The sequence below is a fragment of the Phyllobates terribilis genome, unplaced genomic scaffold (genome assembly GCF_046119375.1).
Source record: "Phyllobates terribilis strain yellow unplaced genomic scaffold, ASM4611937v1 Scaffold_241__1_contigs__length_2998254, whole genome shotgun sequence".
Lineage (NCBI taxonomy): Eukaryota > Metazoa > Chordata > Amphibia > Anura > Dendrobatidae > Phyllobates > Phyllobates terribilis.
Window position 1 is genome coordinate 1,359,719 of NW_027363001.1, and position 14,065 is coordinate 1,373,783.

Here is a 14,065-nt window from a genome sequence, read left to right on the forward strand (position 1 = left end):
ACAGGAGAAGATTAGATACACAGCTCAGCAGACAGTATCACACAGGAGAAGATTAGATACACAGCTCAGCAGACAGTATCACACAGGAAAGGATTAGATACACTGCTCAGCAGACAGTATCACACAGGAGAGGATTAGATACACGGCTCAGCAGACAGTATCACACCGGATAGGATTAGATACACAGCTCAGCAGACAGTATCACACAGGAGAGGATTAGATACACTGCTCAGCAGACAGTATCACACCGGATAGGTTTAGATACACAGCTCAGCAGACAGTATCACACCGGATAGGATTAGATACACAGCTCAGCAGACAGTATCACACCGGATAGGATTAGATACACAGCTCAGCAGACAGTATCACACAGGAGAAGATTAGATACACTGCTCAGCAGACAGTATCACACAGAAGAAGATTAGATACACAGCTCAGCAGACAGTATCACACAGGAGAAGATTAGATACACAGCTCAGCAGACAGTATCACACAGGAGAAGATTAGATACACAGCTCAGCAGACAGTATCACACAGAAGATTAGATACACAGCTCAGCAGACAGTATCACACAGGAGAAGATTAGATACACAGCTCAGCAGACAGTATCACACAGGAGAAGATTAGATACACAGCTCAGCAGACAGTATCACACAGGAGAAGATTAGATACACGGCTCAGCAGACAGTATCACACCGGATAGGATTAGATACACAGCTCAGCAGACAGTATCACACCGGATAGGATTAGATACACAGCTCAGCAGACAGTATCACACCGGATAGGATTAGATACACAGCTCAGCAGACAGTATCACACAGGATAGGATTAGATACACAGCTCAGCAGACAGTATCACACAGGATAGGATTAGATACACAGCTCAGCAGACAGTATCACACCGGATAGGATTAGATACACAGCTCAGCAGACAGTATCACACCGGATAGGATTAGATACACAGCTCAGCAGACAGTATCACACCGGATAGGATTAGATACACAGCTCAGCAGACAGTATCACACCGGATAGGATTAGATACACAGCTCAGCAGACAGTATCACACCGAATAGGATTAGATACACAGCTCAGCAGACAGTATCACACCGAATAGGATTAGATACACAGCTCAGCAGACAGTATCACACAGGAGAGGATTAGATACACAGCTCAGCAGACAGTATCACACAGGAGAGGATTAGAAACACTGCTCAGCAGACAGTATCACACAGGAGAGGATTAGATACAATGCTCAGCAGACAGTATCACACAGGAGAGGATTAGATACACAGCTCAGCAGACAGTATCACACAGGAGAGGATTAGATACACGGCTCAGCAGACAGTATCACACAGGGGAGGATTAGATACACGGCTCAGCAGACAGTATCGCACAGGGGAGGATTAGATACACGGCTCAGCAGACAGTATCACACAGGAGAGGATTAGATACACAGCTCAGCAGACAGTATCATACAGGGTAGGATTAGATACACAGCTCAGCAGACAGTATCACACCGGATAGGATTAGATACACAGCTCAGCAGACAGTATCACACCGAATAGGATTAGATACACAGCTCAGCAGACAGTATCACACCGAATAGGATTAGATACACAGCTCAGCAGACAGTATCACACAGGAGAAGATTAGATACACGGCTCAGCAGACAGTATCACACAGGAGAGGATTAGATACACAGCTCAGCAGACAGTATCACACAGGAGAGGATTAGATACACGGCTCAGCAGACAGTATGACACAGGAGAGGATTAGATACACGGCTCAGCAGACAGTATCATACAGGGTAGGATTAGATACACAGCTCAGCAGACAGTATCACACCGGATAGGATTAGATACACAGCTCAGCAGACAGTATCACACCGGATAGGATTAGATACACAGCTCAGCAGACAGTATCACACCGAATAGGATTAGATACACAGCTCAGCAGACAGTATCACACCGAATAGGATTAGATACACAGCTCAGCAGACAGTATCACACAGGAGAAGATTAGATACACAGCTCAGCAGACAGTATCACACAGGAGAAGATTAGATACACGGCTCAGCAGACAGTATCACACAGGAGAGGATTAGATACACAGCTCAGCAGACAGTATCACACAGGAGAGGATTAGATACACGGCTCAGCAGACAGTATGACACAGGAGAGGATTAGATACACGGCTCAGCAGACAGTATCATACAGGGTAGGATTAGATACACAGCTCAGCAGACAGTATCACACCGGATAGGATTAGATACACAGCTCAGCAGACAGTATCACACCGGATAGGATTAGATACACAGCTCAGCAGACAGTATCACACCGAATAGGATTAGATACACAGCTCAGCAGACAGTATCACACCGAATAGGATTAGATACACAGCTCAGCAGACAGTATCACACAGGAGAAGATTAGATACACAGCTCAGCAGACAGTATCACACAGGAGAAGATTAGATACACAGCTCAGCAGACAGTATCACACAGGAGAGGATTAGATACACGGCTCAGCACACAGTATCACACAGGAGAGGATTAGAAACACTGCTCAGCAGACAGTATCACACAGGAGAGGATTAGATACAATGCTCAGTAGACAGTATCACACAGGATAGGATTAGATACACGGCTCAGCAGACAGTATCACACAGGAGAGGATTAGATACACGGCTCAGCAGACAGTATCACACAGGAGAGGATTAGATACACGGCTCAGCAGATGGTATCACACAGGAGAGGATTAGAGATACAGCTCAGCAGACAGTATCACACAGGAGAGGATTAGATACACGGCTCAGCAGACAGTATGACACAGGAGAGGATTAGATACACGGCTCAGCAGACAGTATCACACAGGAGAGGATTAGATACACGGCTCAGCAGACAGTATCACACAGGAGAGGATTAGATACACGGCTCAGCAGACAGTATCATACAGGGTAGGATTAGATACACAGCTCAGCAGACAGTATCACACAGGAGAGGATTAGATACACGGCTCAGCAGATAGTATCACACAGGATAGGATTAGATACACAGCTCGGCAGACAGTATCACACAGGACAGGATTAGATACACAGCTCAGCAGACATTATCACACAGGAGAGGATTAGATACACAGCTCAGCAGACATTATCACACAGGAGGGGATTAGATACATACACAGCTCAGCAGACAGTATCACACAGGACAGGATTAGATACATAGCTCAGCAGACAGTATCACACAGGAGAGGATTAGATACACGGCTCAGCAGACAGTATCACACAGGAGGGGATTAGATACACAGCTCAGCAGACAGTACCACACAGTATAAGATTAGATACACTGCTCAGCAGACAGTATCACACAGGAGAGGATTAGATACACAGCTCAGCAGACAGTATCACACAGTATAAGATTAGATACACTGCTCAGCAGACAGTATCACACAGGAGAGGATTAGATACACAGCTCAGCAGACAGTATCGCACAGGAGAGGATTAGATACACAGCTCAGCAGACGGTATCGCACAGAAGAGGATTAGATACACGGCTCCACAGACAGTATCACACAGGAGAGGATTAGATACACAGCTCAGCAGATGGTATCACACAGGAAAGTATTAGATACATAGCTCAGCAGACGGTATCACACAGGACAGGATTAGATGCACAGCTCAGCAGACAGTATCACACAGGAGAGGATTAGATACACAGCTCAGCTGACAGTATCACATAGGACAGGATTAGATACACAGTTCATCAGACAGTATCACACAGGAGTGGATTAGATACACGGCTCAGCAGACAGTATCACGAAAGATAGGATTAGATACACAGTTCATCAGACAGTATCACACAGGAGACGATTAGATACACAGCTCAGCAGACAGTATCACACAGGATGGGATTAGATACACAGCTCAGCAGACAGTACCACACAGTATAAGATTAGATACACTGCTCAGCAGACAGTATCACACAGGAGAGGATTAGATACACTGCTCAGCAGACAGTATCACACAGGAGGGGATTAGATACACAGCTCAGCAGACAGTATCACACAGTATAAGATTAGATACACTGCTCAGCAGACTATCACACAGCATAGGATTAGATACACGGCTCAGCAGACAGTATCACACAGTAGAGGATTAGATACACAGCTCAGCAGACAGTATCACACAGGAGGAGATTAGATACACAGCTCAGGAGACAGTATCACACAGTATAAGATTAGATACACTGCTCAGCAGACAGTATCACACAAGAGAGGATTAGATACACAGCTCAGCAGACAGTATCGCACAGGAAAGGATTAGACACACTGCTCAGCAGACGGTATCGCACAGGAGAGGATTAGATACACGGCTCAGCAGACAGTATCGCACAGGAGAGGATTAGATACACAGCTCAGCAGACAGTATCACACAGGAAAGGATTAGATACATAGCTCAGCAGACGGTATCACACAGGACAGGATTAGATGCACAGCTCAGCAGACAGTATCACACAGGAGAGGATTAGATACACAGCTCAGCTGACAGTATCACATAGAACAGGATTAGATACACAGCTCAGCAGACAGTATCACACAGGATAGGATTAGATACACAGCTCAGCAGACAGTATCACACCGGATAGGATTAGATACACAGCTCAGCAGACAGTATCACACCGGATAGGATTAGATACACAGCTCAGCAGACAGTATCACACCGGATAGGATTAGATACACAGCTCAGCAGACAGTATCACACCGGATAGGATTAGATACACAGCTCAGCAGACAGTATCACACCGAATAGGATTAGATACACAGCTCAGCAGACAGTATCACACCGAATAGGATTAGATACACAGCTCAGCAGACAGTATCACACAGGAGAGGATTAGATACACAGCTCAGCAGACAGTATCACACAGGAGAGGATTAGATACAATGCTCAGCAGACAGTATCACACAGGAGAGGATTAGATACACAGCTCAGCAGACAGTATCACACAGGAGAGGATTAGATACATAGCTCAGCAGACAGTATCACACAGGAGAGGATTAGATACACAGCTCAGCAGACAGTATCACACAGGAGAGGATTAGATACAATGCTCAGCAGACAGTATCACACAGGAGAGGATTAGATACACAGCTCAGCAGACAGTACCACACAGGAGAGGATTAGATACACAGCTCAGCAGACAGTATCACAACGAATAGGATTAGATACACAGCTCATCAGACAGTATCACACCGAATAGGATTAGATACACAGCTCAGCAGACAGTATCACACAGGAGAGGATTAGATACACAGCTCAGCAGACAGTATCACACAGGAGAGGATTAGATACAATGCTCAGCAGACAGTATCACACAGGAGAGGATTAGATACACAGCTCAGCAGACAGTATCACACAGGAGAGGATTAGATACATAGCTCAGCAGACAGTATCACACAGGAGAGGATTAGATACACAGCTCAGCAGACAGTATCACACAGGAGAGGATTAGATACACAGCTCAGCAGACAGTATCACAAAGGATAGGATTAGATACACGGCTCAGCAGATAGTATCACACAGGAGAGGATTAGAAACACTGCTCAGCAGACAGTATCACACAGGAGAGGATTAGATACAATGCTCAGCAGACAGTATCACACAGGAGAGGATTAGATACACAGCTCAGCAGACAGTATCACACAGGAGAGGATTAGATACATAGCTCAGCAGACAGTATCACACAGGAGAGGATTAGATACACAGCTCAGCAGACAGTATCACACAGGAGAGGATTAGATACACAGCTCAGCAGACAGTATCACACAGGAGAGGATTAGATACACAGCTCAGCAGACAGTATCACACAGGAGAGGATTAGATACATAGCTCAGCAGACAGTATCACACAGGAGAGGATTAGATACACAGCTCAGCAGACAGTATCACACAGGAGAGGATTAGATACACGGCTCAGCAGATGGTATCACACAGGAGAGGATTAGAGATACAGCTCAGCAGACAGTATGACACAGGAGAGGATTAGATACACGGCTCAGCAGACAGTATCACACAGGAGAGGATTAGATACACAGCTCAGCAGACAGTATCACACAGGAGAGGATTAGATACACGGCTCAGCAGACAGTATCACACAGGGGAGGATTAGATACACGGCTCAGCAGACAGTATCGCACAGGGGAGGATTAGATACACGGCTCAGCAGACAGTATCGCACAGGAGAGGATTAGATACACAGCTCAGCAGACAGTATCACACAGGACAGGATTAGATACACGGCTCAGCAGACAGTATCACACAGGAGAGGATTAGATACACAGCTCAGCAGACAGTATCACACAGGAGAGGATTAGATACACGGCTCAGCAGACAGTATGACACAGGAGAGGATTAGATAAACGGCTCAGCAGACAGTATCGCACAGGGGAGGATTAGATACACGGCTCAGCAGACAGTATCACACAGGAGAGGATTAGATACACAGCTCAGCACACAGTATCATACAGGGTAGGATTAGATACACAGCTCAGCAGACAGTATCACACTGGATAGGATTAGATACACAGCTCAGCAGACAGTATCACACCGGATAGGATTAGATACACAGCTCAGCAGACAGTATCACACCGAATAGGATTAGATACACAGCTCAGCAGACAGTATCACACCGAATAGGATTAGATACACAGCTCAGCAGACAGTATCACACAGGAGAAGATTAGATACACGGCTCAGCAGACAGTATCACACAGGAGAGGATTAGATACACGGCTCAGCAGACAGTATGACACAGGAGAGGATTAGATACACGGCTCAGCAGACAGTATCATACAGGGTAGGATTAGATACACAGCTCAGCAGACAGTATCACACCGGATAGGATTAGATACACAGCTCAGCAGACAGTATCACACCGGATAGGATTAGATACACAGCTCAGCAGACAGTATCACACCGAATAGGATTAGATACACAGCTCAGCAGACAGTATCACACCGAATAGGATTAGATACACAGCTCAGCAGACAGTATCACACAGGAGAAGATTAGATACACAGCTCAGCAGACAGTATCACACAGGAGAAGATTAGATACACAGCTCAGCAGACAGTATCACACAGGAGAGGATTAGATACACGGCTCAGCACACAGTATCACACAGGAGAGGATTAGAAACACTGCTCAGCAGACAGTATCACACAGGAGAGGATTAGATACAATGCTCAGTAGACAGTATCACACAGGATAGGATTAGATACACGGCTCAGCAGACAGTATCACACAGGAGAGGATTAGATACACGGCTCAGCAGACAGTATCACACAGGAGAGGATTAGATACACGGCTCAGCAGATGGTATCACACAGGAGAGGATTAGAGATACAGCTCAGCAGACAGTATCACACAGGAGAGGATTAGATACACGGCTCAGCAGACAGTATGACACAGGAGAGGATTAGATACACGGCTCAGCAGACAGTATCACACAGGAGAGGATTAGATACACGGCTCAGCAGACAGTATCACACAGGAGAGGATTAGATACACGGCTCAGCAGACAGTATCATACAGGGTAGGATTAGATACACAGCTCAGCAGACAGTATCACACAGGAGAGGATTAGATACACGGCTCAGCAGATAGTATCACACAGGATAGGATTAGATACACAGCTCGGCAGACAGTATCACACAGGACAGGATTAGATACACAGCTCAGCAGACATTATCACACAGGAGAGGATTAGATACACAGCTCAGCAGACATTATCACACAGGAGGGGATTAGATACATACACAGCTCAGCAGACAGTATCACACAGGACAGGATTAGATACATAGCTCAGCAGACAGTATCACACAGGAGAGGATTAGATACACGGCTCAGCAGACAGTATCACGCAGGAGGGGATTAGATACACTGCTCAGCAGACAGTACCACACAGTATAAGATTAGATACACTGCTCAGCAGACAGTATCACACAGGAGAGGATTAGATACACAGCTCAGCAGACAGTATCACACAGTATAAGATTAGATACACTGCTCAGCAGACAGTATCACACAGGAGAGGATTAGATACACAGCTCAGCAGACAGTATCGCACAGGAGAGGATTAGATACACAGCTCAGCAGACGGTAACGCACAGAAGAGGATTAGATACACGGCTCCACAGACAGTATCACACAGGAGAGGATTAGATACACAGCTCAGCAGATGGTATCACACAGGAAAGGATTAGATACATAGCTCAGCAGACGGTATCACACAGGACAGGATTAGATGCACAGCTCAGCAGACAGTATCACACAGGAGAGGATTAGATACACAGCTCAGCTGACAGTATCACATAGGACAGGATTAGATACACAGTTCATCAGACAGTATCACACAGGAGTGGATTAGATACACGGCTCAGCAGACAGTATCACGAAAGATAGGATTAGATACACAGTTCATCAGACAGTATCACACAGGAGACGATTAGATACACAGCTCAGCAGACAGTATCACACAGGATGGGATTAGATACACAGCTCAGCAGACAGTACCACACAGTATAAGATTAGATACACTGCTCAGCAGACAGTATCACACAGGAGAGGATTAGATACACTGCTCAGCAGACAGTATCACACAGGAGGGGATTAGATACACAGCTCAGCAGACAGTATCACACAGTATAAGATTAGATACACTGCTCAGCAGACTATCACACAGCATAGGATTAGATACACGGCTCAGCAGACAGTATCACACAGGAGAGGATTAGATACACAGCTCAGCAGACAGTATCACACAGGAGGGGATTAGATACACAGCTCAGGAGACAGTATCACACAGTATAAGATTAGATACACTGCTCAGCAGACAGTATCACACAAGAGAGGATTAGATACACAGCTCAGCAGACAGTATCGCACAGGAAAGGATTAGACACACTGCTCAGCAGACGGTATCGCACAGGAGAGGATTAGATACACGGCTCAGCAGACAGTATCGCACAGGAGAGGATTAGATACACAGCTCAGCAGACAGTATCACACAGGAAAGGATTAGATACATAGCTCAGCAGACGGTATCACACAGGACAGGATTAGATGCACAGCTCAGCAGACAGTATCACACAGGAGAGGATTAGATACACAGCTCAGCTGACAGTATCACATAGGACAGGATTAGATACACAGTTCATCAGACAGTATCACACAGGAGTGGATTAGATACACAGCTCAGCAGACAGTATCGCACAGGGCGGGATTAGATATATGACACAGCAGACAGTATCACACAGGAGAGGATTAGATACACAGCTCAGCTGACAGTATCACATAGGACAGGATTAGATACACAGTTCATCAGACAGTATCACACAGGAGAGGATTAGATACACAGCTCAGCAGACAGTATCACACAGGAGAGGATTAGATACACAGCTCAGCAGACAGTAACGCACAGGAGAGGATTAGATACACGGCTCAGCAGACAGTATCACACAGGAGAGGATTAGATACACAGCTCAGCAGACAGTATCACACAGGATAGGATTAGATACACAGCTCAGCTGACAGTATCACACAGGATAGGATTAGATACACGGCTCAGCAGACATTATCACACAGTAGATGATTAGATACACAGCATAGGATTAGATACACAGCTCAGCAGACAGTATCACACAGCATAGGATTAGATACACTTCTCAGCAGACAGAATCACACAGGAGGGGATTAGATACACAGCTCAGCAGACAGTATCACAGGATAAGATTAGATACACAGCTCAGCAGACAGTATCACAAAGGAGAGGATTAGATAAACAGCTCAGCAGACAGTATCACACAGGAAAGGATTAGATACACAGCTCAGCAGACAGTATCACACAGGAGAGGATTAGATACACAGTTCATCAGACAGTATCACACAGGAGTGGATTAGATACACGGCTCAGCAGACAGTATCGCACAGGGCGGGATTAGATACACGACTCAGCAGATGGTATCACACAAGATAGGATTAGATACACAGTTCATCAGACAGTATCACACAGGATAGGATAAGATACACATCTCAGCACACAGTATCACACAGGAGAGGATTAGATACACGGCTCAGCAGACAGAGTCACACAGGAGAGGATTAGATACACAGCTCATCAGACAGTATCACACAGGAGAGGATTAGATACACAGCTCAGCAGACAGTATCACACAGGAGAGGATTAGATACACAGCTCAGCAGACAGTATCACACAGGAGAGGATTAGATACACAGTTCATCAGACAGTATCACACAGGAGAGGATTAGATACACAGCTCAGCAGACAGTATCACACAGGAGGGGATTAGAGACATAGCTCAGCAGACAGTATCACACAGGAGAGGATTAGATACACGGCTCAGCAGACAGTATCACACAGGAGAGGATTAGATACACGGCTCAGCAGACAGTATCACACAGGAGAGGATTAGATACACGGCTCAGCAGATGGTATCACACAGGAGAGGATTAGAGATACAGCTCAGCAGACAGTATCACACAGGAGAGGATTAGATACATGGCTCAGCAGACAGTATGACACAGGAGAGGATTAGATACACGGCTCAGCAGACAGTATCACACAGGAGAGGATTAGATACACGGCTCAGCAGACAGTATCACACAGGAGAGGATTAGATACACGGCTCAGCAGACAGTATCATACAGGGTAGGATTAGATACACAGCTCAGCAGACAGTATCACACAGGAGAGGATTAGATACACGGCTCAGCAGATAGTATCACACAGGATAGGATTAGATACACAGCTCAGCAGACGGTATCACACAGGACAGGATTAGATACACAGCTCAGCAGACATTATCACACAGGAGAGGATTAGATACACAGCTCAGCAGACATTATCACACAGGAGGGGATTAGATACATACACAGCTCAGCAGACAGTATCACACAGGACAGGATTAGATACATAGCTCAGCAGACAGTATCACACAGGAGAGGATTAGATACACGGCTCAGCAGACAGTATCACACAGGAGGGGATTAGATACACAGCTCAGCAGACAGTACCACACAGTATAAGATTAGATACACTGCTCAACAGACAGTATCACACAGGAGAGGATTAGATACACAGCTCAGCAGACAGTATCACACAGTATAAGATTAGATACACTGCTCAGCAGACAGTATCACACAGGAGAGGATTAGATACACAGCTCAGCAGACAGTATCGCACAGGGGAGGATTAGATACACAGCTCAGCAGACGGTATCGCACAGGAGAGGATTAGATACACGGCTCCACAGACAGTATCACACAGGAGAGGATTAGATACACAGCTCAGCAGACAGTATCACACAAGAGAGGATTAGATACACAGCTCAGCAGACAGTATCACACAGGAAAGGATTAGATACATAGCTCAGCAGACGGTATCACACAGGACAGGATTAGATGCACAGCTCAGCAGACAGTATCACACAGGAGAGGATTAGATACACAGCTCAGCTGACAGTATCACATAGGACAGGATTAGATACACAGTTCATCAGACAGTATCACACAGGAGTGGATTAGATACACAGCTCAGCAGACAGTATCGCACAGGGCGGGATTAGATATATGACACAGCAGACAGTATCACACAGGAGAGGATTAGATACACAGCTCAGCTGACAGTATCACATAGGACAGGATTAGATACACAGTTCATCAGACAGTATCACACAGGAGAGGATTAGATACACAGCTCAGCAGACAGTAACGCACAGGAGAGGATTAGATACACAGCTCAGCACACAGTATCACACAGGAGAGGATTAGATACACGGCTCAGCAGACAGTATCACACAGGAGAGGATTAGATACACAGCTCTGCAGACAGTATCACACAGGATAGGATTAGATACACAGCTCAGCTGACAGTATCACACAGGATAGGATTAGATACATGGCTCAGCAGACATTATCACACAGGAGATGATTAGATACACAGCATAGGATTAGATACACAGCTCAGCAGACAGTATCACACAGCATAGGATTAGATACACTTGTCAGCAGACAGAATCACACAGGAGGGGATTAGATACACAGCTCAGCAGACAGTATCACAGGATAAGATTAGATACACTGCTCAGCAGACGGTATCACACAGGACAGGATTAGATGCATAGCTCAGCAGACGGTATCACAAAGGACAAGATTAGATACACAGCTCAGCAGACAGTATCACAAAGGAGAGGATTAGATAAACAGCTCAGCAGACAGTATCACACAGGAGAGGATTAAATACACAGTTCATCAGACATTATCACACAGGAGTGGATTAGATACACGGCTCAGCAGACAGTATCGCACAGGGCGGGATTAGATACACGACTCAGCAGATGGTATCACACAAGATAGGATTAGATACACAGTTCATCAGACAGTATCACACAGGATAGGATAAGATACACATCTCAGCACACAGTATCACACAGGAGAGGATTAGATACACGGCTCAGCAGACAGAGTCACACAGGAGAGGATTAGATACACAGCTCATCAGACAGTATCACACAGGAGAGGATTAGATACACAGCTCAGCAGACAGTATCACACAGGAGAGGATTAGATACACAGCTCAGCAGACAGTATCACACAGGAGAGGATTAGATACACAGTTCATCAGACAGTATCACACAGGAGAGGATTAGATACACAGCTCAGCAGACAGTATCACACAGGAGGGGATTAGAGACATAGCTCAGCAGACAGTATCACACAGGAGAGGATTAGATACACAGCTCAGCAGACAGTATTACACAGGAGAGGATTAGATACACAGCTCAGCAGACAGTATCACACAGGAGGATTAGATACACAGCTCAGCAGACAGTATCACACAGCATAGGATTAGATACACAGCTCAGCGGACTGTATCACACGGGTGGATTAGATACACAGCTCAGCAGACAGTATCACACAGGATAGGATTAGATACACAGTTCATCAGACAGTATCACACAGGAGAGGATTAGATACACAGCTCAGCAGACAGTATCACACAGGAGAGGATTAGATACACAGCTCATCAGACAGTATCACACAGAGGATTACATACACAGCTCAGCACACAGTATCACACAGGAAAGGATTAGATACACAGCTCAGCAGAGAGTATCGCACAGGAGAGGATTAGATACACAGCTCAGCAGCCGGTATCATACAGGAGAGGATTAGATACACTGCTCAGCAGACGGTATCACACAGGAGAGGATTAGATACACGGTTGAGCAGACAGTATTACACAGGGTAGGATTAGAGATACAGCTCAGCAGACAGTATCACACAGCATAGGATTAGATACACAGCTCAGCAGACAGTATCACACAGCATAGGATTAGATACACAGCACAGCAGTCAGTATCACACAGGAGAGGATTTGATACACAGCTCAGCAGACAGTATCACACAGGAAAGGATTAGATACACAGCTCAGCAAACAGTATCAGACAGGAGAGGATTAGATACATAGCTCAGCAGACAGTATCACACAGGAGAGGATTAGATACACGGCTCAGCAGACGGTATCACACAGGAGAGGATTAGATACACAGCTCAGCAGACAGTATCACACAGGAAAGGATTAGATACACAGCTCAGCAGATGGTATCACACAGGATAGGATTAGATACACAACTCAGCTGACAGTATCACACAGCACAGGATTAGATACAAAGCTCAGCAGATAGTATCACACAGGAGTGGATTAGATACACGGCTCAGCAGACAGTATCGCACAGGGCGGGATTAGATACACGGCTCAGCAGACAGTATCACACAGGATAGGATTAGATACACAGTTCATCAGACAGTATCACACAGGAGTGGATTAGATACACGGCTCAGCAGACAGTATCGCACAGGGCGGGATTAGATACACAGCTCAGCAGACAGTATCACACAGGAGTGGATTAGATCCACGGCTCAGCAGACAGTATCGCACAGGGCGGGATTAGATACACGGCTCAGCAGACAGTATCACACAGGATAGGA